Source organism: Piliocolobus tephrosceles, chromosome 7 (assembly GCF_002776525.5).
Source record: "Piliocolobus tephrosceles isolate RC106 chromosome 7, ASM277652v3, whole genome shotgun sequence".
Lineage (NCBI taxonomy): Eukaryota > Metazoa > Chordata > Mammalia > Primates > Cercopithecidae > Piliocolobus > Piliocolobus tephrosceles.
This window is the reverse complement of record NC_045440.1, coordinates 95,978,428-96,004,846: the sequence shown is the minus strand read 5'-3', so window position 1 is coordinate 96,004,846 and position 26,419 is coordinate 95,978,428. Positions and strand designations below refer to the sequence as shown.

At 47.7% G+C, this 26,419-nt stretch overlaps 1 long non-coding RNA gene across 4 annotated transcripts in view; it reads right to left on the bottom strand.

Moving 5' to 3' along the window:
• Nucleotides 1–1,228: 1,228 nt before the first annotated feature.
• LOC111549696 overlaps nt 1,229–26,419 on the bottom strand; it is a 27,712-nt gene continuing 2,521 nt past the window's right edge. The window contains exons 1-4 of one of the 4 annotated variants that reach the window (XR_002733808.1): nt 11,979–15,371; nt 11,719–11,901; nt 11,334–11,385; nt 1,229–1,733 (exon numbers count right to left, since the gene is read on the bottom strand). This is a non-coding gene — a long non-coding RNA (uncharacterized LOC111549696). Of the gene's footprint in view, nt 1,734–11,333; nt 11,386–11,718; nt 15,372–26,419 lie in introns of those variants that run through there. The other 3 variants (XR_002733806.1, XR_002733807.1, XR_002733805.1) reach the window with 3 other exon arrangements.

Here is a 26,419-nt window from a genome sequence, read left to right as displayed (position 1 = left end):
GACTCTGTCTCAAAAAAAAAAAAAAAAAAAAAAAAAGAAGACTAAGGCACCACCAGCAGCACCAGGCTGGGTAAGCAAAGCTGCCCGTTGGCAGCCAGCTCCACGGCGGAGACAGAAAGAAGGTTTGTAGAATCATCCTTAGAAAGACATGGGAGGGCAAGGGCAAGAACAGCAGCCTCTCCCTAGCTCACGTCTCACCAGGGTTGGTTAAGCAGTCCTCCCCTTGCCCCACGAGTGGCAGGACAGCTCCCAACACTTCTTTAGGCTTGAAGCACATGGGGAAGGGCGAGCCTTCCAGGATTCTCAGACGGAAGCAGCCTGCGAGGCTGAACCACCTAGAAGGCAAGAGCTCCACGTGGGGACTGCTGGCTTTCAGTCAGGGGCCTCCACTCTGAACTGAGTCTCCCGTTCTTCCCATCTGTCCATGGGACCCCTCCTCATCCTTTGTTTCTATTTAGTGTTAGAGATAAAGTTCCTCTGAGCACTGTGTTAGCCCTCAACTTCTACAGTTTTAGCAGTTCTTTTTTCCTGCCATCATCGAGGTAGTTTTCAGAAGTGTGAGTCTGTGTGCACGCTTACATGAACACATACACAGACCGACGAAGACTGTGCTTTGCAATCTCCAAACACGACTAGCAGGCTCCACACCATGAGTGACACTTCCCTCCTGGATAGAGGTGGCGTTGTCACAAGGAATTGTGGGTAACAGGGGAGACGGCCTCGGCTGGTCAGGGTGGCACCAAAACCTCTCTCAACCACAGTGGGTTAAACCCACTTTAAACCAGTGTTTCCTTAATTGCTGAAAAGTTAAGAAGCACCTGATTAAAAATGCAAGTTCCAAGAACCCATCTCCAACACCCAAAGCAGAATTTTCCGGAGAGGCCAGGCCATGTCTTCAAGTGCCCCGGGGTGATTCTTGCCATAGGAAAGCTTCCTCTTTTTCAAAAAATTCAGACACCCCGTACTAGAGATTCCTCTGGTTTCACAGGTAGGAGGGAAGGATGGGGAAGGCATAAGACTAGGGAGGGGCCACTAGACTGATGTTTTCCAAACACTCCCCAGGAGGGTCTGATGTGCAGTAGAGCTTCAGCTGGGCTTTGTCATGATGATGTCTGTGAAGTTTTCTTTCTTCAGAATAAGGTTTTCATCATCATACCTTTTTGAAAAAGTTCTGAGTTATCAAACGCTGTGCTATGCACCGATGAGGCATTTCATGCACATGCCGGCATTCAGTCTTCTCAACACTTTTTATTGGTTCTATTTGTGTCCCCATTATCCAGATGAGGAAATCGAGACAGCTTAAATCATTTGCTTCAGGCCACTTGGCTGAGAAGCAGCAAACCTATTTCCACCGAATCCCAGGCCAGCCGCTGAGTGCCACAGTGCTGTGCTCAGCCTGCCCGCGAGGGCCCATGGGGACAGGAATGTTCTGAGAGCTATGGGGCGCTGTTGGTCATATCCCAAGGCCAGTTCCCCAGGGGAAAATGGGGATCCTTCCAAAAGTGTGCACACCTGCTTTGTACTGGCATGGTGGGCTGTGTTGGAAGTACCGCTAACAGGCCAGTAATTCTTAGTTGATGATACATCAGCATCATCTGGGACCTTATTTAAAATGCAGATATCTAGGTCCCAGCCAGAGATTCGAACTCAGTCTGTCTGGGAGGCAGGTCAGGAATCCGCTTTTGTATAAGTATAGCCAGTGATTCTGAGGCAAGCAATCGGAGGGGACCGTGCTGAAGAGAAGGAAAGAGAAAGCCCTGAGTGAGGAAACCTCCCCCGCCATCAGGATAAGCACCCCTCTTTGAGGGCGGCGGAGGCTGCATCCTGTGTGATATTTTGTCCTTTCTCCCATATCTGGAGAGTTTTGCTTCTCCTTTAAGACCTGCCTCCCGTGTCACACTTACTCTGTGCTGTCCTTCTCCACGGCTCCGGAAAGAATTCACCTCAGGAATTTCATAGACCTTTAAATCCAGGCTGTCCCTGGACTTAAAGGCAAAATCCAGGCAAGTGCCCCCTACACCCAATAATCACCCTCAGTGTCCCTTCTGGGGAACCCGGCACCACCCCCGATCCTGCCTACAGAGCCCTCCGGCAGCTGCTGCCACATGACTGGAGCTGCCACACTCCATGCTGTGATTTAGTGCTCACCATGTCCCTAACACTGGACTAGGCTCAGGCAGTTCAGAAAAGGGTCTGGCAGAGCCACTGTTCTCGAGGGGCCTGGAGTCTTGGCCTGTGTGGGTGTGGGGCGTGGGCATACACCTCTGGAGCATGCACAGTGCCTGCCAGTCCTTCTTTCTGGAGCCATGGAGAAAGACTGGAGCATTTTCTTTATCCAGTTGGCTCAAACGATAGTTTTCTCTGCCTAAATCTCTGGGGGTGATTCACCCTAAGGGGAATAAGTTACAAGTCCTAGGCTGCTGTCTGCTGAGCTGCAGCTGGACAGCCCGAAAGCTGGAGAAAGCCCAGCTGCTGAGCTGAGGCTGGGTGGCCTGAGCAGATGTCCAAAGACTGGCAGGCACTGTGCATGCTCCAGAGGTGTATGCCCACGCCCCACATCCACATAGGCCAAGACTCCAGGACCCTCGAGAACAGTGGCTCTGCCAGACCCTTTTCTGAACTGCCTGAGCCTAGTCCAGTGTTAGGGACGTGGTGAGCACTAAATCACAGCATGGAGTGTGGCAGCTCCAGCCATGTGGCAGCAGCTGCCGGAGGGCTCTGTGGGCAGGATCGGGGGTGGTGCCGGGTTCCCCAGAAGGGACACTGAGGGTGATTATTGGCATCCTCCTTGGGTGTAGGAGGCACTTGCCTGCTACATGTTTGCCAGCTGTGTTCATTCCCTGGGGCTGCGGCAACAAATTACCACAAACTTGGTGGTTCCCAACCACAGAAATTTATTCGGTCACGGTTCTGGAAGCCAGAAGTCCAAAATTAGCATCACTGAGCCAAAATCAAGGCGTTAGCAGGGCCACACTCCCTCCAAAGCCTCTAGGGGAGAAGCTTCCTTGCCTTTCCCAGCTCCTGGGAACCCTGGGCATTCCTCGATTGGTGGCTCCATCACCCCAATCTCTGTCCCCGTTTTCCCATGGCCGTCTTCCCCATGTGTCACAGCTCCCTTTTCTTTCTCTTATAAAGACAGTAGATTCGGGCTGGGTGCGGTGGCTTATGTCTGCAATCCCAACACTTGGGGAGGCTGAGATGGGCGCATCCCTTGAGCCCAGGAATTTGAGACCAGCCTGGGCAATGTGGTGAAACCCCAACTCTACACAAAATACAAAAATTAGCCAGGCCTGGTGGTGCACACCTGTAGTCCCAGCTGCTCAGGAGGCTAAGGCGGGAGGATCTCTTGAGCTCAGGAGGTGGAGGCTGTGGTGAGCTGAGATGGTGCCACTGCACTCCAGCCTGGGCAACAGAGTGACCACATCTCAAACAAACAAACAAACAAACCAAAAAAAGAGACACTAGATTTAGAACCACCCTAAATCCAAGATGATTTCATCTCAAGATTCTTAACTACATCTGCAGAGACCCTTTTTCTTTTCCAAATAAGCTCATATTCACAGTTACTGGGACATATTTGGTGGTAGGGGGACACAATTCAACCCACTGGGCCAGGCTTGCACTAAATAAACGTCAGTGGTTAAGTACTTCCTCCCCCCATCCCTTCCCCACGCAAACCTCTCAACACCTAATGCCAGCACACCTCTGCTTTTACCATGGATAGGCCTGCCTTGGTGTCAGTTTTGCCTCATTGCAGGTCTCCTCTCCAGCCATGAGGACAGCAGGGGATGTGGAGGGCCAAGAGGGCCAGAAATCCTCCTGCTCCAAAAGGATGATACAATGAGCACCAAACCAGCTCACTGTGTTGAGTGTGCCCAGGTTTGCGCCAGAGTCGGAACCCAGTGCATGCATGGGGGCCAAGGCCATGGTGAGGTGCCCTTGCCCCATGGACTCATGTAGTCCCCTGTGAGCAGCATGTGCCACCAGAAGCTAAGCCTCTCCTGCTCGCAGGTCACCCACATCACAAAAGGCAGTTGTAGTATACACCAGGCTGCAAAGGCCTGCCCTTCAATCCCCCTCCACCGCCTTTTGTGCAATCCAGCCTGCTACCACTCATTTCACTTCTCTGAACCTCACTGTAAAATCAGCCTGGTAGTAATACCTATAGGCTTAAATCCTTTCTGCAGCCAAGCATCAATAAGTAAATGCATTCTTCCTCCAAGGTTCATGGAGCAGGGTAAATGAGTGAGTGTGAAAGCTCCAGGCCCACAGTAGGCATTGCATCAACTTCTCATATGGAATAAACAGCATCTGACAACACCGCAGGTGTGTCATTCGGTATTCACTGGCTTTGGACACGCTCCTTATCTTTAACCTGCACCTGCACACTGGTAACTCCAAAATCTTTATCTGCCTCCTGCGTATCTGACTGCCTGGCCCACCTCCATAGTTAAACGCCTTATCCCCCACCCCTCACCTGCTCCTTCCCCTATCAGCTGGTTCTAAAGGAGTAACACTGCCAGTCCAAACACCTCACTGTCCCATCACCTTCTCCTTCACCCCCAAATCAGTCACCAAGTGCTATTGATTCTTTTTCCTTAATATTCCTCCAACCTCTTTCCACCTCCTTATGTCCACCTTGTCTTCACATGTTTAAGGCCACATCATTTCTCACCTGACATATTGCAACAGCTTCCCTTCTTAGTCCCTTCCCTAACTTATGTTGACAAGACTGACATTTCTAAGATATGGATCTGATCATCTGCCAGGATGGTATAGAGCCTGTGGGCAAAAGCCCAAATTCGTCAGCAGGGCTGCTAGGCCCTTGTGACTAGCCCAGCCTACCCCTCCAGCTGAATCTCCCTTCCTCCCCCTAAACCACAGTCACACTGAGCCCCACCCTCCCTCATTTCTGCATGACTTTGCTAAGCTGTTGCCTTTGCCTAGAACATTGTTTTATCCATTCCTCATGATTAATGTTATTGACCCTTATTCAACCTCTAAGACTCAGCTCCTTCAGAAGGCCTTCCTCGCCTTCTCTCTCCAGGCTCCTATAGCATCTCGTTCTGTGCTGCACACAACATTTACCAAATTATGTCAGAAATGCCTATTACTTATCTGCCTCACAAGCGGCACATCCCTATACCCTGCCCCAGACTGTGAGCTCTTGGAAGTTAGAGACTGTGTCTCTTCTCTCTATATTCCCACCAAGCACCTGGCCCAGTATCTGTCAGTAGTCAGTGCCTTGATCAATGTTTGTTGAAGTCTTAAATGTCAAGGACAGAGCAATAGGATGTTGCAAGATATAGAGCCTGTGGTTGATTTTTATTTAAAAATACCATGTTATACCACGAACAAAATGTGAGCAACATCCTCAATAATGTTTTATTGGAACATACCAAAGTGTTCTTCTTGTGGCCATCTCTTCCAAGAGCTTAACATGAAACTCAACATAGTGAAGGTCTTCTGCTAGGAGACTGGGCTAATGTAGTCCTTCATAGAACTTTCTGGGATCAGCATCAATACACACAAGAATCATTGCTAAAAAAGTAGTCAAATAGCATACCCTTAGGAAGCCGAGATTTTGATAGGATCCAGATCACTATCAGCTCAAGGTTAAATTTCCAGAGTAGGGCTCAGAGAACACACATCCTGTGTGGTCGGTTAGAGAAGAATCAAGTGTTTTGGCTAACAGGTGTGTACAGGTGGCATGGATTTGGAAGGCTGAGCAGCCTGTTAAAGAGATGAGGCCTGCCCTATCTCCACCTGTAGGTAGGTCACAACCTCCTTTACAGAAGCCCTACACTTCAGTTATGCTGGATACTCACTTTCCCTAAATACATCTTGCACCTTTCCTTACCTCTGACATTTTCTGGAAGGCAGCTGAATGCCCTCTCATTCTAATTTTTACTTAGCAAGGCTCTATTTATATGCCAAGGTCCAACTCATTGTGATAGAGTAATGGAGATAATAATACCTGTTATCTGTTTCTTCCACATTAAACTTTTGGCTGGGCACTTGGCCACCTGGCTATCGACTACATTTCCCCATCTCCTTTGTAACTAGATGTGCTAAATGACCAACTTCTGGCCAACAGGATATGTGAGCCACTTCTGGGTCCGGGCCTTAAAACACCTGTTGTATATTCCTCCATCCTCTCCACCTAGCCCATAAGCTGGAACACTAATGTGGCAATGACCAAGTTTTAGCCATACAGATGAGGCCAACACCCTGTGGAACACTGGAGCAAAGTAACAAGATAGAGCAGAACTGAGTCCCTGAATGACCTTGTGGAGCTGAGCTATCTCAGCAGCCTCAACTGCCACCTACATCTGCACGATCATAGGAGAGAGAAATACAATTATATCTTAAGATTGATCTTACATAAATCACTGTGTTTTGGGGTCTCTGCACTTTAACTTAGTTAATTATACATAATTTCCTCTGGGAAGCTTCCCTAAGAGCTCTGTCTGAAGTCCCAATATGCCTGTGTGGTGCTAATGCTTTCACCACACTCCACGTGGCATCACAGTGACCTCCGTGCATGTTGGTATGTCCCTAGTGGACTCTAAGATTCCTGAGGGCAAAGGCAACACCAGTTTCATTTTTCATATCCCCCAGAGTAGTTAGCACAGTGTCCTGTGCATGGAAGTCACATTTGTTGAAGAAATGAGAGAATAAACAATACTTGCCACTCGAATACTCTTTTTAGAGGTGAAACAAAGATAGCAGCAGCAAAGTCAATACACACCATAGTTAAACAGAAACCAGAGAGAAAGAAGCTGGCAAATAAGAGGCCCAGTGCGCTGAACTGGGGATGGTAATTCTCCAAAAATAAATGTATTGTGGCAACAAAGCCTGAGGAGACTTAGGGAAAAACACAGATGGTCACTGCAGCCCTGGATCAGAGCCTTCCTTCCACTCAGTGACCCTGTGTCCCTCAGAAGACCCCGGTGGAGGTGGCCACGTGCTCTCGGCACCTGGATTATCACTTCTGCAGACTGGACAACCATGCTGTGGGCACTTGTCCATAGAGCCAGACCTGGAAATAGAGTTTCTCAGAGGTACCTGGAGAGGGGCACCAACTGTATTCTCCCAGGCCATCCCAGAAAAGTGGAAGAAGAGAGCATTTCACAGACCATCAGGAAAACACTCAACCATAAGTGTGTGGGGCTCGGGGCCAGACTGTCGGGTTTGAACCCCAGCTCTGCCACTTACCAGCTGAGCAACCTAGGATGAGTGACTTCACCTCTCTAAACCTCCATGTCCTCATAGAAATGATAATACTGCCTAGTCGTGAGGTTGTTGCAGGATTGAGTTTATACATTAAGGCACCCTTTGTTCCCAAAATGGGTATTTTGGGTAACCCTTTGTACAATACAGCAAACAAAATACCAACTTTCCAGGTTTTAAAAAAAGAACCTGAGGCTCAAAAAGATTACATGATTCGCCAGAGGTCTCGGTCAGAGAACAGGCTCCAGGCTCTCCCTCTAAACCCTGTGCTAATGGGGAGCTCTGCAGCCTTTACCTGGGTGCTCTCATCCTGGGTCCTGGCCTCAGGAGGGAGCAGCCCCAGGAGGCTAAGAGCTGAGGGTGCTGTAACGCCCCCTCCTGTTTCAGTGGTTTCTCAGGAGTCCAGGGTGAGGAACCCGACCTCTGCGGGCACCACCTACCTGTCGCCCATCCCCAGCAGGCCCCAAGGCGCTGAAACCTCTGTCAGCCTGGGTCTGGGCCAAGAGGATGGGATAGGGGGCACCAGGAAAATGCCTGGATGTTTGCTGATAAAAATGGATGAAAATATGTGAGAGGACCTGAAAGGCACGGATGACATTGTGAGCAAGTGTTAAAGGAAGGGATGCATGAGGAAGTGTAAAGGAGAACATGGAAAAAGTGTGCTTGGGCAGGGCCAGAGCACAGGTGCTTCCTGAGGTGTCCTGGCCCTTTAGCTGAGATAATAGGAATAAAGCCAGGCTCTGTGTGAGAGACAGCAAGAGAGAGAGAAGCAGAGACACAGATGTGAGCGGTAGACAGAGTCCTGATGTCAAGGAGACATACAGTGAGAAAAGGAAGGATGGAGGGAGAAGAGAGAAAGAAGGGAAGGGGAAGAGAGGGGACGAGAAGAAAGAGAGAAACAGAGGAGAGAAGAGAGACAGAGAGCCATCCAGCACCCCCAAAGCTGTGGCTGCCTTTGCCATGTCTGACTTTCAAAGTGCCATCCCCTGTGCCCCCACAAACAAACAAAAAGAGAACAGCGGCTTCTCTTCCTGAGGAATGTGCTGGAATGTTCTGATCGCTGGGTGCTGACTGGTATCCTCAGCCTCGGGTCCTGGCTAAGGACTCCACTCTCCACTTTCCCTCCTCTTCCCGACAAGACCCCCTCCGTCTTCCCTGAGCTCTGTTTCTTCCATGAGGTTGAAGAAAAATGCCGTCATGGTCCCCTGTCTGCTTACTCAGTGTGTCAAGCAGGAGTTCTCGGCTCCAGTGTGCCATGGAGGGCCTTGGGGAGAGGTCACATACCATTCCCATCCCCAGGTGAGAGTCACATAAAAACCAAGATCCAGACCACACGGCATGCCCACCAGTGGTGGAGAGGCCTGGAAGCTCCTCTGTCCCTCAGGGACTCCACCATCTTCCAGGGCCCAGCAGACACAGCAGTGACTGCAATCATGGCTCCCCTCTAGCCTGAAAGAGTGCCATCCCCAGAAAGGGCTGGCAGCTCTCTGGCCTGCTATTTCCAGTCCCCACCCCACACCCTCGGCTGCAGGTCTCTGAGGCCCCTGGAGCTTGGCAGCTTCACACTTTACCCCATGAACTTCCTTCCGGGTCAGGCTGGACTCCAAGCCAGGTTCCTCCACTGCCCTTGTGTTGAGTACAGGAGAAACTTGAGCCAACACCTGACCTTAGGCTAGCTCCCTCCTCACATCTGCTTTGGAGATTCCAGGCTCCTCCTGCCCAGGCCTGCTTCTTAGCAGGGCCAGCAGGATAGGCTGGAGAATTCCTGCACCCCAACAGCTGCGTCCCCAGCTCAGTACCTGGACAACATGAATCCACCCCCATTGTCAATAAGGTTCTTTCAGAGCTGCCGGCTCCCTCTGGAGAAGGCCTTCTCCACTCCTGTTCTTTGAGGCCCACAGCTAATTCTGAGTCTTATTATAACTGTATTCCCAACAGGTGTGACATACAGCAGGTGCATAATAAAGATTCCTGGATGGATGACTCAATTTCTGACTCCTGGAATTCTATAGACCTTTTTTTTAAAGTCCTCTTTTTGTGCAACTGCAGTGCAGCTCAGCCTTTTCCTACCATTTCTGCCACAGGCACAGGAGCACTGAGGACCCTCCTTGACCTCCTGGATCAGAAAGGCAGAGGAAATGCTGTGCAGAAGTCAAGGTGTCAGTGGGCTGACCTCCCTCCAGAGGCTCCAGGGGAGAATCTATTCCTCGCCTCTTCCAATTGCTGGTGGCTGCTGGCACACCTTGGCTTGTGGCCACATTACTCCAATCTCGGCCTCCATGGTCACATTGACTTCATTTCTTCTGTGTGCATCAAATCTCTCTGTGCTCCCTCTTATAAAAATACATGTGATTGCATTTAGGGCCCATGGATCAGCAATGTCATAAAAGACCCCAGTTCTTTCCCTGTCTCCTCTCTGCCATCTTTGGTGTGTTGACTTGACCCTGAAACTAATTTTCCTTATGGTCGCAAGATAGCTGCCACTGTGCCAAACATTACATGCAGTCTCAATGAAGGCCAGAGATAAAACAGAATCATCTCATCCTTGCCTCTGCCTTAAGAATAAGGAAACCATTCCCAGAAGCCCTCTAGAAGAATGCCCCTTTCATGCTTCCTTGGTCCTAATGGGTCACATGTCTATTCCTCAGCCAGTCCCTGGCAAGGAGAATGGAACGACCAGCTTTGGCTTCCATCATGAGGATTCACACTGTGGGGTGGGAACATCCATACACTTATGTCAAGGAGAACAGATACCTGTTGGGAAGGAGGAAAGAGGGACATGTGCTGGGCAGGCCACCTAGGGACCCTTCAACAGTCTCTGTGACAGCTTCTCTTCCTGCTTCCTCTGCTACTCTGATCGTTGTTTCTTGGTGTCCTCTTTCTCTGAAGGTCTGAATTTTTATTTCCCTGAGTGTTTTATGCCCAGATGTTTTCTGGTCTTACTCCACACGTTCTCCCTGGCAGTCTCATTCACCGCTATCACTTTAATTTCCATGTATAATCAAGTGTTCCTGAATGACAGCAATGGGGATACATTCTGAGAGATGAGTTGTTAGGTGATTTCATTGCTGTGTGAACATCATAGAGTAAATTTACACAGACCTAGATGTTATAGTCTACTACACACTAAGCTGTGTGGTGTAGCCTAGTGTTCCTAGGCTACAAACCTGTACAATATGTTACTGAGCTGAATACTGTAGGCAACTTTAACACAGTGGTAAGTTTTTGTGTATCTAAATGGAGATAAACATAGAAATGGTGCAGCAAAAATATGGTAGCATCATCCTATAGGACCATATGCAGTCTGTCATTGAGCAAAATGTTGTTATGTGGCACATGACTGTATATGTCCCAAAGTCCAAATCTATATCTCCTGCTCTTACATCTCTTTTGAGCTTTGGCGCCAAATATAAAACTATATGCTTCTGACATGAAGCCCCAAGAGATCCTCAAACTCCATGTGTCTAAAACAGAACCGCCTTTCCCTTCCCAATTTTCTCAAAGTTGTTCTTCTTCTGTCTTGTGTCTGTGGTTTGTGTTAGTGGAATCACCTTCCACTCTTGACTACTCCTTCTACCACATCAAATGAGTCATCAAGCCCTGGGACTCAAGCCTGAAATCTCGAACTCATCCACCCTCCCTATCCTCATACTGTGCATAGGTTGGAGCCTCATCATGTCTCTCCTGGTGCATCACAACAGCTTCTCACTGGCCACTCTACACAGCCACCAGAACAATATTTCCAAACCACAGGTCACATTAAGCCCCTCCTTACCCACATCCCCCGGCTTCTGAAAACGCCCACAGGACTTTCCATGAGCAGGTCACGTTTTGGCCACACCTTTGCCTCACCCCTTGCCCCCCTCACTCTGCATTCCAACAACAGTGAGCTTCCATAAGACGTCACCTCTCTGAGCCTTTGTGCCTGCTGTTTCCACTGCCTGGTGTGCCCTGCAAACTTCTACTCTTCCTTTACAACCTGGCTTAGTCAGCACCTCCTCCAGAAAACCTTCCCAGATTCCCCCCTTTTAAGTGAACCAGTGCCTCCTCTGTGCAACAGCTTTTTTCATTCATTCAATAAACATTTCTTGGGTACTTACCATGTCCAGGCACTGGGTTACAACAAGGAACAAGACTGACACAGCTCCTGCCCTGCAGGAGGGAGAGGAAAAGGAATCACAGGTTTATAAGATTGTCGAACAAGAGCAATTGGCATAATGAAGGGAAGGGCCTCGGGGAAGACTTTCAGGGGCACCTGAAGTACAGCTAGGAGCTTATCAGAGGAAGGGGAGAAAGGGGTTCAGGCAGAGGGAACAGCAAGTGGCAAGGCCTTGAAGTGGGAAGGAACATGGTACATATGGGAAATAGCAAGATGACAAGTCTGAACCTTGTACACACCTAACTTGGGCTCCTCGTAACGGGTTCACCTGCCCACCCGCCCTACCAGGAGGAACCCCTAGAGGGTGGGCTTCACATCTGACTCACCTCTGCCTCTTACCAGCCACAGGACAGTGCCCAGGGAGAGCTCAGGACATTTCTGATGAAGGAAGTGAAAATGGACGTAACAAAAGTATCGCTTGTTGTTACGCTCAGGGTTGGGGTCCAGCCCCAGCTGAGGTCCGAAAGGAGTGGGTGGATGAGCAGATAGCTGAAAGAACATTCGGGGGACTGAAGGCAGGTGAAATGTAATTTTATTCAGGAGCTCTCTCACTAGCAGCTTACACTAGCTCTTTTACACTGTTCACCTTTATTTTGGCTGCCTGCTCCGGCTCAGCGGTTCCTCTCAGCAGCCAGCTCCCACACACACCTGCGTGGCCAGCTCTCCCTTGCCTTCAGGGTCAGCAGCTGAACTCCTTCTCTCTCTGGGTATGAGTAGGCTGAGCTGTGTCCTGGTTCCCCCGTCCATCTGCAAAGTCGGACAGCTCTGGCTCTCTCTCTCTCTGGGTGCAAGTGCGTCTGTACGGAGTCAGCAGGCCAATTATAGTTTTTACAGACAATAGTGGCATAGGGCCAAGGCATGGCCTTCGCATGTTATGGCTACATGGCTGTGATAACAAGCAGAGCTATATGCCTGCACTCTAAACTCACTGAGTCATGCAGGCCTGGTTATCCACCTCAGCCTATTCTTAACCAAAGCACATCCATATACCGTACACGTGTAAACTGGAAGGCTCTCTGTCCAGGCAAGCTTATCCTCAGGGAAGGGGTTGGGATGGAACTCCCTTTCCCCAACTCATGTTCATGCCAGACTCCCCAGCAGGCATCTGGCCTCATGGGCAGCAGGAGTGACACTGCCACCACTGACCAGCTCCCTTCAGGTCTCCATCCCCTTTGTGAGTGTGGCAGACAGCCACCTCCTGATCCCCACTACCTGTAGCTGCCACCAATACAGAAAAGAGGGAGGGGCACTTTGCTACTGGATCCAGGATTCTGAAGTGAGGAGTTGATCCTGGATTATCCAGGTGGCCCTAATAAGGCGGAGGCACACACAGGAGAGGAGAAGGCAATGTGGCCATGGGGGCAGAGACTGTGACCACAGCCAAGAAACGCCGCAGCTGCCGCAGCCATCAGAGGCTGGTTCCCCTAGAGCCTCCAGAGGGAGCGCAGGCTGCCAGCACCTCGATTTCAGCCAGCGACACTGATTGTGGACTTCCGGCCTTCAGAACTGTAAGAGAAAAAATGCATGTTGTTATAAGCCACCAGGTTTGCAGTATATGTTACAGGAGCCACAGGAAACTAAGTCAGTGAGTGGCCTCATAGGATTCAACAAACATTTAGCAAGCTCCATACATGGCAGGCACTGTCATAGGTGCCAAGATGCAGCTGTGAACAGGACAGGGCAGGCCCTGCCCCATGGAGCTGCAATCTCATCAGATTACTGCCTGAAAGAGTGGTGCTTCCAGTAATTATGGACGAGCATCACAGGTAAGCAGGAAGCAAAAATGGTAGCTCAAAAAAACCACACAGACCTCCATAAAATAGTGCCAATTCCTGCGCAAATTATATACAAATGCATTTGTTAAGACAGATGTCACCTTCAGAGAAAACACAAGATTATCTAGATCCCAGCTGCACCCCAGAAAGCCCGAGGGAACAGCACAGGTCAGAGGGAGTGGGCAGAGTCCCAGACACACTGCCTTTCTTCCCCTTCAGGGCGTTCGGCCTCCTGCAGAGGAGTCAGGTACAGTCATCACCATTGCAGCTGCAGCCCCACAGAAATGGCTTAACCCCTCAGGGAGGGCCCATAAAGGAAAGCGCCCTGAAAGAGCGGCTTTCCAATGTTTACACAGAGATTGCATGGAATTTACACCAAACTTCAGGGTGAGGTCATGACCCTGGGCGAAGGCTTACTTCAGATGAGTCAACACACGTTGGACCTCAGAGACTCCAACAAACAGCTTGCCTTCCCACAAGTAAGTTGGTCACATCAGGCGGGCAGTGACTTCATGTAATCGCCCAGTGTGGTGTACTCCACAACAGCCATCCCAAAGCTGGTTAAGCTCCCTGTACAACCCGGGCATTACCAGATACCTGATTCTGCAAAATATCTGCTGATCTTCTTGGCCACAGGACTCGCTCTGTCTGAACAACCTGGGAGGAGGAGTCAGGGTGGGGCAGGGTGAGGGAAGTGGCCAGGACCCTCCTCATGCTGCTCCTGCTCCCTCATCCCATGACCCTGGTGAGCCCCAACCTCCAGGCCAGGCTTAACAACACCCCTTCTTTCCATCTCTTTTGAGGATTAAATGAGACAACAGATGAAAACACACTGAAAAGAGTTAGGTGCTAAACCCAGGCCGAGTGATGTTTTTAACCTGGAACTACTCAGTTGCCTCTGAAAGCAATGAACTCTATGCTGTCTTTGCAGGTACAAAAAGAAATCTTCCACTAAATTGTGTTTCAGTGGCTACAACTATGTGTTAGCTAATTCTTCCACCCTCTCACCTACCTCCAACTGCTCCAAGTGTGCAGCCCTGTGGCAGTTTCAAGAGTCGGGTACTGCGTAGTAAAGAATTGACCTTATCCAGAGATGTCCGGCCATTGCCAGAGGTTCCTGGGAGGTACCTCTAAGCCCTGGGGATGTCCTGCCTGATAAGAGTGTCTTTGTTTGCTTGGGGAGTGTTGAACCATATTGAAAAGCCTAACAGCGTGATTTATGCTGGGGGTTTTCAGCCACAAAGCATCAGCTTGACCTTCAGAAGGGCTGGAGATGGATGGTCAGTCACACAGGGAGTCCACCATGTCTACCTGCCTGAGACCCAGTAAAAGCTCTGTACACAAAGGCTCAGGTGAGGCTCCCTGGGGGGCAGTATTCCACGTGTACTGTCACATATCCTGGCCAGCAAAAGTTGGCGCTGCCCATGAGTCTACTGGGAGAGGACAGCTGGAAGCTTCCCTTTCGGGACTTTCTGCTCCATGCACTTCTTCCTTTGGCCCATTCCTTCCACTGAAATAAACCATAAGTGTAACAGCTTTCAGTTGGGAAGTCCTCCTGCTGATTTATCAGATCTGAGTGTGGTCAGACCTGACCCCTCCCACTCTCACCACCCCTCAACAGACAATTGGTGTCAGAAGTGAGGTGATCCTGGGGACAGCCTTGCACTCTGTAACTTCTTAACTCTTTTGTACCACGGACACCTTTGGCAGTCTGGTGAAGCTGTGAAATTTTCTGAAGATGATTATTAAATGCATAAAATAAGATATATAGTATTCAAAAAAAACCAGTTATGTTGAAATGTATCAAAATATGTGCTTCTTTAAGATATTAAATAATAAGTTATAGTAGAGATTTACTATCTACCATAATTTTGAAGTAGCAACAAACAGCCAATATTTCAAGATATCTGCAACAACTATAAAGAGATGCAGATTTAAACCAGGCATGGTGGCTTACGCCTGTAATACCAGCACTTTGGGAGGCCAAGGCAGGCAGATCACTTGAGGTCAGGAGTTTGAGACCAGCCTGGCCAACGTGGCAGAACCCAGTCTCTACTAAAAACACAAAAATTAGTCAGACATGGTCATGGGTACCTGTAATTTCAACTATTCGGGAGGGTGAGGCAGGAGAATCGCTTGAACCCAGGAGGCAGAAGTTACAGTGAGCCGAGATGGCACCACCACACCACTCCAGCTTGGGTGACAGAGTAAGACTCTGTCTCAAAAAAAAAAAAAAGATGTAGATGTATATTAGTGTCAGCATCACAGGTGATGTATTTTGTTTCCTACATTCATAATTGAAATTAATTCTAAATTTCAGTTAGAGGTCAGTGGAAATGAAGGTCTAATGTTTTTATCTCATCCACAGTCACAAACCCCATAAATTCTATCCCCAGACCACCAAAGGGTCCAGGGGCACCAGATGAAGAAGCCTAATCTAGGGCTTGGATGATTATCTCACCCTTCCTAGCAGCTTAAGTTGAGCTGTCGTTGTCAATGTTGGTTTTAATGATAATGATTGTAGCTCATCCTCACTGAGCATTAGCTCTATGCCCAGCATAATGAATGTGAAAGTGCCACACACATATGAACCATTATTTTTATGTCATATCACTTAACGAGCTTTCTGATTGAGTTAGGAAAACAAGAGCTATCGATTTCGGCATGCTTAATATGGGCGAGGCACATACCAAGCACTTACAATGCATTCTTTCATTAGGCCTCACAGCAACCTGATGAGGTAGAACTGTCATTCCTCCCATTTTATAGACAAGGAAAGTGAGGCTTTGAGAGTTTAAGCAACTTACCCAAATGATAAGGCTAGTAATTGGTGGAGCAAGAAATTCAAATCAGGTGTCTGACTCAAGACAGAGCACAGCTCACAAAAGTTAGCAGAATGGCACTCAGCAAACCAGGATGGCCATGGCGGTGCCACTGGATGACCTGACCACAGTGGTCCTGTGTCCAGACAGAAAAGACTGACCACTGAATGGAAATAGAGATAACTCAGCACAAGGTCCTGAACTGCATGGATTAATAAGTCAATGATTACTGAGGCTGTGGGGAAGTTTCTGTGCTAATCATTAGTGTTCTGATTCCAGAACCATGGGGGTCACAAAGATTAACCTGCTCAGTGAAGAGCTTCTTGGTTTCTCTAAGGGTGCCCTTGATTGGCACACAAAGGATCCTGTGGGTGCTTCACAGCCTAGCAGCATCCTCAGTATCAGGCCATGTGGTCTTTGCTGTCTCCAAAATCATCATTATCATCATCATCATCATCTCAGAAGGTTCTTACTTGGAACGGACTGCAGATTCTACAGAGCAGCGATTGGCATCCAAGCCCATTCAAGGACCAGGATGCCCTACAAAGGCAAAGGCAGATGGGGAGGGGAGGGCTGAGACAGAGGCAGGGAAAAACAAACCTTACAACAAGACAAAATATAATACAGGAATGGAAATGATGTGGCACCAATGCCACCACTCCCCATTACCACATGCAGTAGCAGAGATGCTACTCATAGTAATACTCATAGGACAGTATATAATTTCCCCTTAAATGAGCTTGATGCAGCCTCAGAATCCTTCTCAACACAGCTCTCTAGGTAGCTACAACCAACTGGTTGAACTTGACCTACAGGTTGCAACCTATTTTTCATTGGATCCATGATACCAAAAGGAAAGGAGAAAAGTTATACTCTTGAAACAATGACATAAAACAAGAGTAGCTAACACTTATTGAGCACTTATTCATGCCAATTCCTGTTCTAAGCACTTTACATATATTACTCACATTTTCTTCTCACTACAACAATCTTATGATGTGAATACTATTATTAGCCCCATTTTCCATAAGAGAAACCTGAGGCACGAATAGGTTGTTCCATATGACTTGTTCCATGTCACCCAGTGAGAAGGAAGTAAAGTTAGGTTTTGAATCCAGGTGTTCTGGATCTAAAACTTGCATATTTAATTAGCCACTATGCTGTACTCATCCTGTCCATGTGCTGGGGGTGTTTTTAGCTATTGATAATCGCAAAAGACAAAGATGAAATGGCTTTATAGTTTTGCATGTTGATATAAGCAAAAGTGACATATAACATTCTAAAAGACTGTTCTCTAAAGTTTTCAGAGAGATGTCCGTCAATGCACTTTGCTCTGGTCCTGCTTCTCAATGTGGCCAATCTCTTCACTTTTTACTTCCCCGATGCAGCTCATCTGTACGCCCAGAGCTGGCCATACCAGAGCCCAGCACACAGCATCTACATTGAAGACTCCTGGCTGAGGCAGGGCCTCCCCGCTCTCCCTCCTCACCTTGTCAGGTCCTCCAGTGCCTGCGTATTTTCCCGACCCAACTGCTTGCCTAATTACAGATCCCTGGCACAGTCTAAACTGGCCCAGCTAGACCTGGAAGTCCCCAGAATCCAGGTATTCTGTTAACCTCAGGTGTAGAGGAGAACAGAGGCAGAGAAAGCCAGCTCCACCCCTGCCCATGGTGCTGATGGCAACGAGTCAAATCTCCAAGAAAACAAGTTCAGTGCCAGAATCCAAGCACTTAACTCTGCCACCATATAACATCTTTTATAGACAGAACTGAGGGGAGCTTTAGGAGAGGGATACAACCCGTCTCAGCAACAGAAAAAAACCCATACATGCCCTTGTAGGTAGCTGCTCTTGGCAGCAGAAACAGGTGTGTCCTTTGAGATGGCCCCACAGTCACCTCCAATCCCCCTCAAGGCTCCAAGCTCAGTGACTGCTGGCCAAGGCAGCCAGCAGGTGGCCGTGGCAGAGCGGGTGAGGTGCTGTCCACTTTGCCTCCGTTTCCAGTCAGACCAAGAGCACTGCCTCTTCTATGGGTGTAGGGGTAGAAATAAGAACTAGACCAGCAGCTCTGCATGATTAGTACTGGCGGTTCTAGTTATGACCCAGATTGGCATGGGGCCCACTAGGCTCCCACACCCAAATCCTGACAGGGAGTAAAGTAGAAGCAGAGTATGGGCGGGTTGGAGGATCTGGCTGGCGCAGTCCATCAAAACCAAGTCAGCATCAGCCGCCATTTGGAATTAACTCGACTTCCTCTCTTCCTACCACCCATGCAAAAGGCAAATTTTCAAAAACCCTATTTAAAGCTCTCCAAGCACTTTCAATACATTTTGTAGAGTGCTTTGCAGTATATAATATTATTCCTTTTGTATGTAGTATTTTATTTATTCTTATATGAAGTCTGAGAGCATGAGGGCAGATCTCTATGAGGAAGACAGAGTGGAAAAGCCACCAGCACACAGCAAGAAAGATGGCAGAAAAAAAATCCTAATCCAGATCGGACCCACTACACCAAGCCAACTCCCCGCTGTGCTGATACCTCTCAGGTGGTTCATTCATCCTGTAGAAGCTCCTGGGTGTACCAAGAAGCAGACGCAGAATTAGACATGGATCTCTGGGATCCCCTCACCCTTCCCTAATTGGCTGCCTGGCCCTTTGCCTCCCTCTTCCCTCACTCCCTCCACCCCCTCCCATCCTGGTAATTACCACTGGAGCAAATAAGTTAGGCCACTAGACACTCACCAACATTTGGTCAGCTTGCACCTAGCACTGGCAAGGTAGGGAGCAGCTGAAACGAGAGGGTTAGGCAACCCCGTCTCTACTGGGATTATAAATGTATAATTCTCTGCACTTATCTCTAGCTTTTCTGTAGAGAAAGCATTTCACAAATAGGTCAGGCTTAGGGTGAGTCAGACAGACAGAAGCCATTCACATCTGCTGAGGTCAAGAAAACCAGGTGGAGAGAAACATTCTCAGCAGTTCCCTGTGGCCAATGTGATCACGGTCATGTGCAATTCTGGTGAAAGCTTTGCTTTGGGAAGTTTTCCCGGAAGCTGTCCAGAGGGCTCCAGGCACATAACTTTGAAAGCACCCCATATTTTTCTTTTTGATGGTAGAATTTGGGATTGGTTCACCAAGCTGCTCAGGTCCAGTCTCAAGAGATGCCCAGGCCCCCAGAGGTCACCAGGTTCATAGTGGTCCTTATTCTTGAGGTGCCCTCCACCCTCACTGTGGTGCCCAACCATTCTCCCTGGCATAGAAAAAAGCAATACAGTAAAATGATGGCATAGTAAGATGTGGGTGTCGCTCTTCCCAGAAATGATGCATCCACTTCAATAGAGGACACAGCAGTGATGGGTAAGAACTGGTAACTGACTTATTGACCATTCTGGGCTCCTGGTTGTATAACTGGGTATTGCCTTTACCTTTCCTCTCACCCTGCCTTTCAGATCTTCCCTCTCAGTTTTCTCTTCCCTAGCTGGGATGATATTTTGATAAGATTCTGAAACATTTTGGTCACTTTCAGATATTAACCAATGATGTTTATTTTTAGATATTAAAATTTCCAGGCTAATCTAAATGAAAACTTGAATCGCTTGGCCCATGCAAGTTTTATTCCCTCTCCTTCATCTTCCCCCGTTTTCTACCTCCATGCCTGACCCAGAGTGCAAAAACCTGCCATGGGGAGGGTCATGGTCTCTTCTTTGTCTCTCCCCACATTTCTACTCCTCCTCACGTGTTTACCACGTACTTCAGGCTCTCCAGGTTCAGGGCAGGGAGGAGAGATGGAAAACAAAGGATAAAAGTGTTCTTTAAATAAGTTGGTTGGTTTTCTTCTCTCTTCTGGCTTTGAGTTACCAGATTTTGCCAAAAAAAAAAAAAAAAATTAAAGGATGTCAAGTTAAATTGGAATATCAGATAAACAACAAATACTCTTTTAGTATAAGAATGTCCCATGCACTATTTGGGCGTCCTGCGTTTTCTCTAGCAGCGCTCCACGGCTGCTGGCTGCCTCCAGAGCAGGGCAGGTGGATTCGTTTCTCATGGCTGCTGAATTGTCTGAAACTCAGATGCATAAAATAACACACATTTGTTTTCTTGTAGTTCTGGATGTCAGAAGTCTGACGCAGGTAAGCAGGGCTGCCTTCCGTCCAGAGGCTCCAGGGGGTAATCCCTTGCCTTGCTTTTTTCAGCTTCTAGAAGCCACCTGCATTCCTTGGTTTATAATCCCTTCTCTATCTTCAAAGCCAGCAGCTTAGCATCTTCTCTCCTCTCTGACTTCTGCCTCCATCCTCATATCTTATAGCAACCTGTGACTCTTATCACAACCCTTCTCTCTTATAGCAACTCTGTGACTGCACTGGGACCACCCAGATCATTCAGGATAATTTTCTCACCTCTAGATCTTTAACTTAAACACATCAGCAAAGTCCCTCTGGCCAGGTAAAACAGTATATTCGGAGGTTCTGGGATTAAAATTTGAATATCTTTGGGGAGCTGTTGTTCAGTAACTGTCTGGGCAGGCTCTTTCCCTATCCCTGAAGGAGAGGATTTTTGTGGATTTTTGGAGACCTGCTTGCTGGGGATCCCCAGCGTGCCCCATTCTCTGATCTAAGCAGCATGGGCCATACCCTCTCCAGCTGACTGCCTACAATTCCTCAGCTCCTGCTTGTAGGTACCGCCCACCGGGGCTCTTTCTGCTGGGGTCTCCTCTCCTTGGCAGACAGAAATCTTGAGTGGAGTGCTTTCAAGTCCCTGGGGCCTGGATACCACCCAAGGGATCATGTCACCTCGGACCCCAAAGAAACATTCCAGCCCTGGCCCCAACAAATTGTGGACATACATGCCAATCCCAAGCATTTAATGCTCAGATTCGGGAGGGAGCCACAGCGGGAGCCATAGCAGGGAGTTGACACTCTTTCTCATTAAAGAAATCTGCTTTGAGCCATCTTTAGCCTTTGATTAAATCTAGACTGGAGGTGGATGAAGTGCCAAGACCAGGACTTGCAGGACCAGTTGGAATACTTCTTAGCAAGTTCTGCCTCGATGGTCTAGCACCTGTCTTTAAAATGTGTGTGTTGCGGGAAAAGAGGGGCGTGGCAAGGGAGATTGCCTGTTGTTCTAAGCTTTGGGTTTCAGCCAGTACCCCCAGACAACTGGAAAACTCTAGCGTATCCTTCTGGACAAAAAAATTAAAAAAAAAATCCAAAAGATAAATTTACAGTAAAGTACAGGTGTTACCTATCCCAAAGGTACTTATGTCTTAAGAAAGGAGAGGGCAATGATTGACTCAAATATATAGATTGCTAATGAAAAAACTCCCCACATCAACAATAAATCCTCACAGGAAATGGTGACTCTTTCCCTGCATGCCTATACCTGGCCCAGCCTACCTGAACCAGGCCTCAGAATTCTGCAGAGGAGCTGGGCCCTAAAACCCACCTGAGCTGACACAAACAGCCCAACAACGGCAGGTGGAAGGCAGTATGAATGGTGCTGGGATGGCCCACAGGCTTGGTTTGCATACCCACTCTTAGACCATGCAGGCTGCTGCAACCAAATACCATAACACGCTGACTTAAAGACAGCAGAAAAATATTTCTCGCAGTTCTGGAGGCTGGGAGATCCAAGATCAAAGCACGGTAGATTGGGTGTCTGGTGAGGGCCCATTTTCTGGTTCCTAGATGGGTGCTTCTTGCTGTGTCCCAACATGGTAGAAGGGACCAGGGGTCTCTCTGGGGCTCCTTGGATAAGGGCACTAATCCCATTCAGGAGGGCTCCATTCCCATGATCTAATCACCTCCCAAAGCCCCCACCTCCTAATGCCACCTTGGGAGTTAGGATGTCAGCATATGAATTTTGGGGGGAAACAAGTGTTCAGATCATAGTCCCCACCCTGCAGGTTGGTGGTGGCTGGCTGTATTTAGAAGAGTACTAAGGCTGCCTCCTGATGCAGCAAGAAAGAGTGCCACAATCAGTGTACAGCATCTGCCACGGCATGGGGGGCAGAGCAGTGGCTTGAGGCCCTCTGTGGCCACAGAGTCAGTCTTGGGTATGAATCCTGGCTCCCTCAGTTACAATTGCATGACACTGGGGGAGTTGCTAAACCTCTGGACACCCATTTCTATAAACTGATAAAAGCTGTCTATGATAAAGGGTTCTAATGAAGTTTGAACAAAGTGATGTTGACAGAGCACCTGGGCCTAGTTGCACCCAAGAAATGTCATTTCCCTTCTTTCCACATCTAGGATGCCCACATATCAGCGTTTTGGGGCACCTTTTCTTGGTGGCTATATATTGGTGGTCATAGAAACAAGGAGGAGTACTTACCATTTAAACTCTACATCACGCAGATGCTAACCCATCTGTAACTGAGGACAGAGGCATCATTACATTAATCACTAGCCCTTCCCAGGTATGACAAAATTCCTCTGGCATTGTTTTTTGGGTGCGCCTGCTAGTTGGAATTCTGCAGAGACAGGTTTTCAGCTTCTAAAAGTCAGGTGGTGGTTTTGCTGTGAGATAATATCACCCTTTCCATACTACACACACACACACACACACACACAAATCATACACACTTCCTGGAGGCCAGGGGGAGGGGAGTAGGAACTGGAGCCCACCCCTCATCCCCCAGGACATCTACACAAAGCATGGCTTCATGGAAATCTTTTCAGCTTACTTAAGAGAAGCCATTTCCACCTGACTTCAGATCAGCCTTTGTCTTCTCTTATTAATATTTGGTTCTAGACTAGGCGCTTCTGTTGCATCTTTTCATTGTATCTTCCAGTAACCCCATGAATTGGGCATTTTATTATACAGATTTGCAGACAGAAAACTGGGGCATAAAGAAGTGCTGATCTGAGGTCACAGTGCCTGCACCGGAGCTGGATCCAGGTCTATACCCCGGGGCCTCTGTTCTCCCCTTGGGAGAGCCACTCAACTATCCACCTACACGTCACCCTGATACAAGTTTGTAAAAAGCTTGAAGTACATCGGTAACTTCTCCTCTCCTAAAGGTGACTGAGAGCTTTGCAAGGTGTCTTTCCCTCCACCTCAAGCACTTCAAAAAGGCAGAAGAAGAGTTCACTTGCACCCATCTGCTGACATCCCACTGTCATCCAGTCGGGCAGGTGGGTCATCACTCACCCAGCCGGTGGGTAGGTCTCCCAGCCACAGAATGAGAGCTTCCTTTGTATCAACAGGCCAGCATGATCCAGGAGGTAGCGGGTGGACAGTGCAGGTATCTGCAGTCTTTCTCCCTGTTCAGGAGACACAGCAGACACAGCACCCAGGAGATATCTGAAGGTGTGGGCCTGGGCTGCCATCTGCCCTCTCCCTTTATAATTCTGAAGGCCCCAAAAAGGCATCTCCACAAGAGGCAGACAGGAGGGGCTCATGACTTCAGGGGAGCTAGAATAAAGTGCTGACTCATCGTCAGGTGGGAGGAGAGCTCGAGAGGGGCGCAGGTTGGGGATGCAGCTTTGCAAGCACGGAGGTGCTAATCCCCTGTGCATCACTTGGCCCTCCCAGAGACCCAGAGGAAGGTGACGGATTAAGCTCTACATTAAGCTCCTGAAATAGATCAAATGCTGTCCTGGAGTTTCCAGGCTAAAAGGAGGCCCTGAACCTGAATGGTCACCATAATACCAACAGCTCACAGTTGAACAGCCCTCGACCCTTGCCAGGGTGTTTCATAACACAAGCTCAAGCCAGAAAACTTGGTGAATCTATGTCCTCGGCCTTTGTGCGTCTTCTGTACCAGCCCAACAAGCACGTGTTGATTGCATGAGTTCATGGAAATTAATGAGACCCTCACAATGAACCGGAAGATGGTAAGGGTTACAAATTCATGTGTACACATGATAAGCCGGGAAGGAATGACATTTGTTGCAGGCAAGAGTACCAGATTTAGCAAAGAAAACGACAAGATTTCCAGTAAATTTGAATTTCAGGAAAACAGCAAATAATTTTTTTGTCTTTTTTATGTTAGATTTACTGTGCTCTTCTACTGAAACAAATAATTTTTTTAGTATAAGAATGTTCTGTGAATATTTGGGTTATATTTATACTAAAAATGCCTGTTGTTTATCTAAAATTCAGATGTAACTGGGTGTCCTGCATTTATCTGGTGACCCCACTTGGGGTGTCTACTGTGCATCAGATGCTGTCTGCACATCTCTCTTTCTGTCCTTATACAGCCCTGGGAGGGAGCGAAAGTTAGTTATGTCGACCCGACTGTATGGACGAGCAAAAGGATACATTGAGAGGTAACCTGATTTGTTTAAGGTACCACAGTTCAGAAAGGCTGGGTGGGCACTGGAACCTTGAGCCTCTGATCTCCCTGTCGAGGGCTGCTTCCCCAACCCTTCTTTTTGGTGGGAAGGGGGTTTGTAAACCAAGAAGAGGCTGTGGTTGGCGCTGAGCTGTGGGGGATCCCACATCACTACGGACAGGAGCGCAGGTACATGAGCCAAGTCCGCCAGCATTCCTGCGGGCAACACCACACAGGCAGGTGGGGCACAGGTCCGAGACCCCTGCCACCACAGTTCACAATGAGTGCCTCTGTACCCAAGTGGTTTAGGGTCCTGTGTGGAATGCCTGGATGCTACACTAATAATAACAACCTCAATAATAATAACAATACAGTGACAACAATAACAATAGGTCATATGTGCCAGGCATATAACTCTTTGTATCCATTACCTGTTCAATCCCCACCACCGCCAAAAAACATTAATCTTATTAGTATTGCTAATAGCTACCATTTGTTAAGTATGACCATGTGCCAGACCTACACTGATATTTTGTGTTATTATCTCACTTAACACAAACAACAATCTTATCAGGGAAGTACCATTATCTGTGTCTCAGATGAAGATCAGAGAAGTTAAGAAATGTGCCCAAGATCACACAGCCATCACAAATCAAACCTAGGTCTGCCTCATTCAGAGACCTATTGCCTTCTGCTTCTCCACCAAACCCTGGTGGGATTTCAAAGAGGCCCGTGGAGCTCTTACCAAGGCAGTTTGTCCCTGTCAAGGGCAGGGAGAAGGAATAAGGCAATGACAGTTCCAGCCTGCTCTTCCATGCCCCTTCACCCAGACCAAGGGATCTGTGTCAAAACACACCTTGCTTCCCCGTGGGCAAATCCATCCTGGAGTAAAACTTCAAAATAAGTCTGTGGCCCATAATGCCACTAGTTTGTAAATTCTCACAGGGAGTGCCCCTGCCTCTCCCATGATTGCTGGCCCCTTCCTTACATAAGCCAAGCTAGTGAGGGCCTATCATGGGTCTCATGGCCACCTTCCCATTGAGGTCAATTTCCAGCTCCATGTCCTATGGCCTGGTTGGATTAATGAGCAAAATGATATGACCAAGAACCCATAGGTTTCCTGCGAATTAGAAACCAATGTGTCAATCTTCCCAAATTAATTTATGGCTTCATTCATTTCATTTAAAATTCAAATGGGATATTTTTAGTGAAATCTCACAAATTTGGAAGAATAAACAAGAAATGTAGGGGGAAAATAGTATTGATTAGTGACTGGTGCTTCTTCCTTTTAATATGTATTAAATTAAAACTGCAAGTATAAGCAAGTTATAGGCAGACACATTAACCGAGCAGAATTAAGAATCTAGAATTGTATCTTATACAAAGAACTTGACATATGATAAAGAGTACACTTCAGATCAACAGTGAAGTGATGAATTATTTAACAAAAGGTTGCGAGGAAAGGAAAACTTGGAAAAATACTAATTTAAAATACCGTGTCACTTCACAATCAAAACCCTTCCAGGTAATTGTCAAAATGTAAAAAAATGAAAAAAGGGAAGAACTACATAAGCATAAAAGAAACCACAAAGAAAATGATCAATTAATTTAACCACCACCAACTCAAAATTTGTACATGGCAAAATCTTAACAGTAACTCAGAATTTGCATGCTTGGCCAGTTATCTCCTCAGGATGCAGTCAGATGACGGGACTCTCTAGGTCAATGAATACACCTATTTCCATGGTAACACATGCTGGCTAGCTGCCCTCCAGAAAGTCTGAGCCAATTACACCCCCAGCAACAGTTTCTTTGAACCCACTGCTCTCACACCGACCATACCTGATAACTGTGCATCTACCATCACCACCAACCTGGCAGCAAATCATGGACTACATTGTTTTAATCTGTATTCCCTTAATTATGAGTGAGAATGAATATATTTTCATATACTTATTTCTCATTTTTTTTTCTTTTATGAACTGCCTCTTTATATCTTTTGATCACTTTTTAATTAAATAAACTTGTCTTTGTCAAATTAATTTGTAAACTTCTTTTGTATTATAGAGATATTAACCCAGTGTCACAAGTATGGTTAACTTTTAAACTTTTTTTAGTTCATCGTTTGTATTTCAACTTTGTTCATTCCCCCCCCCC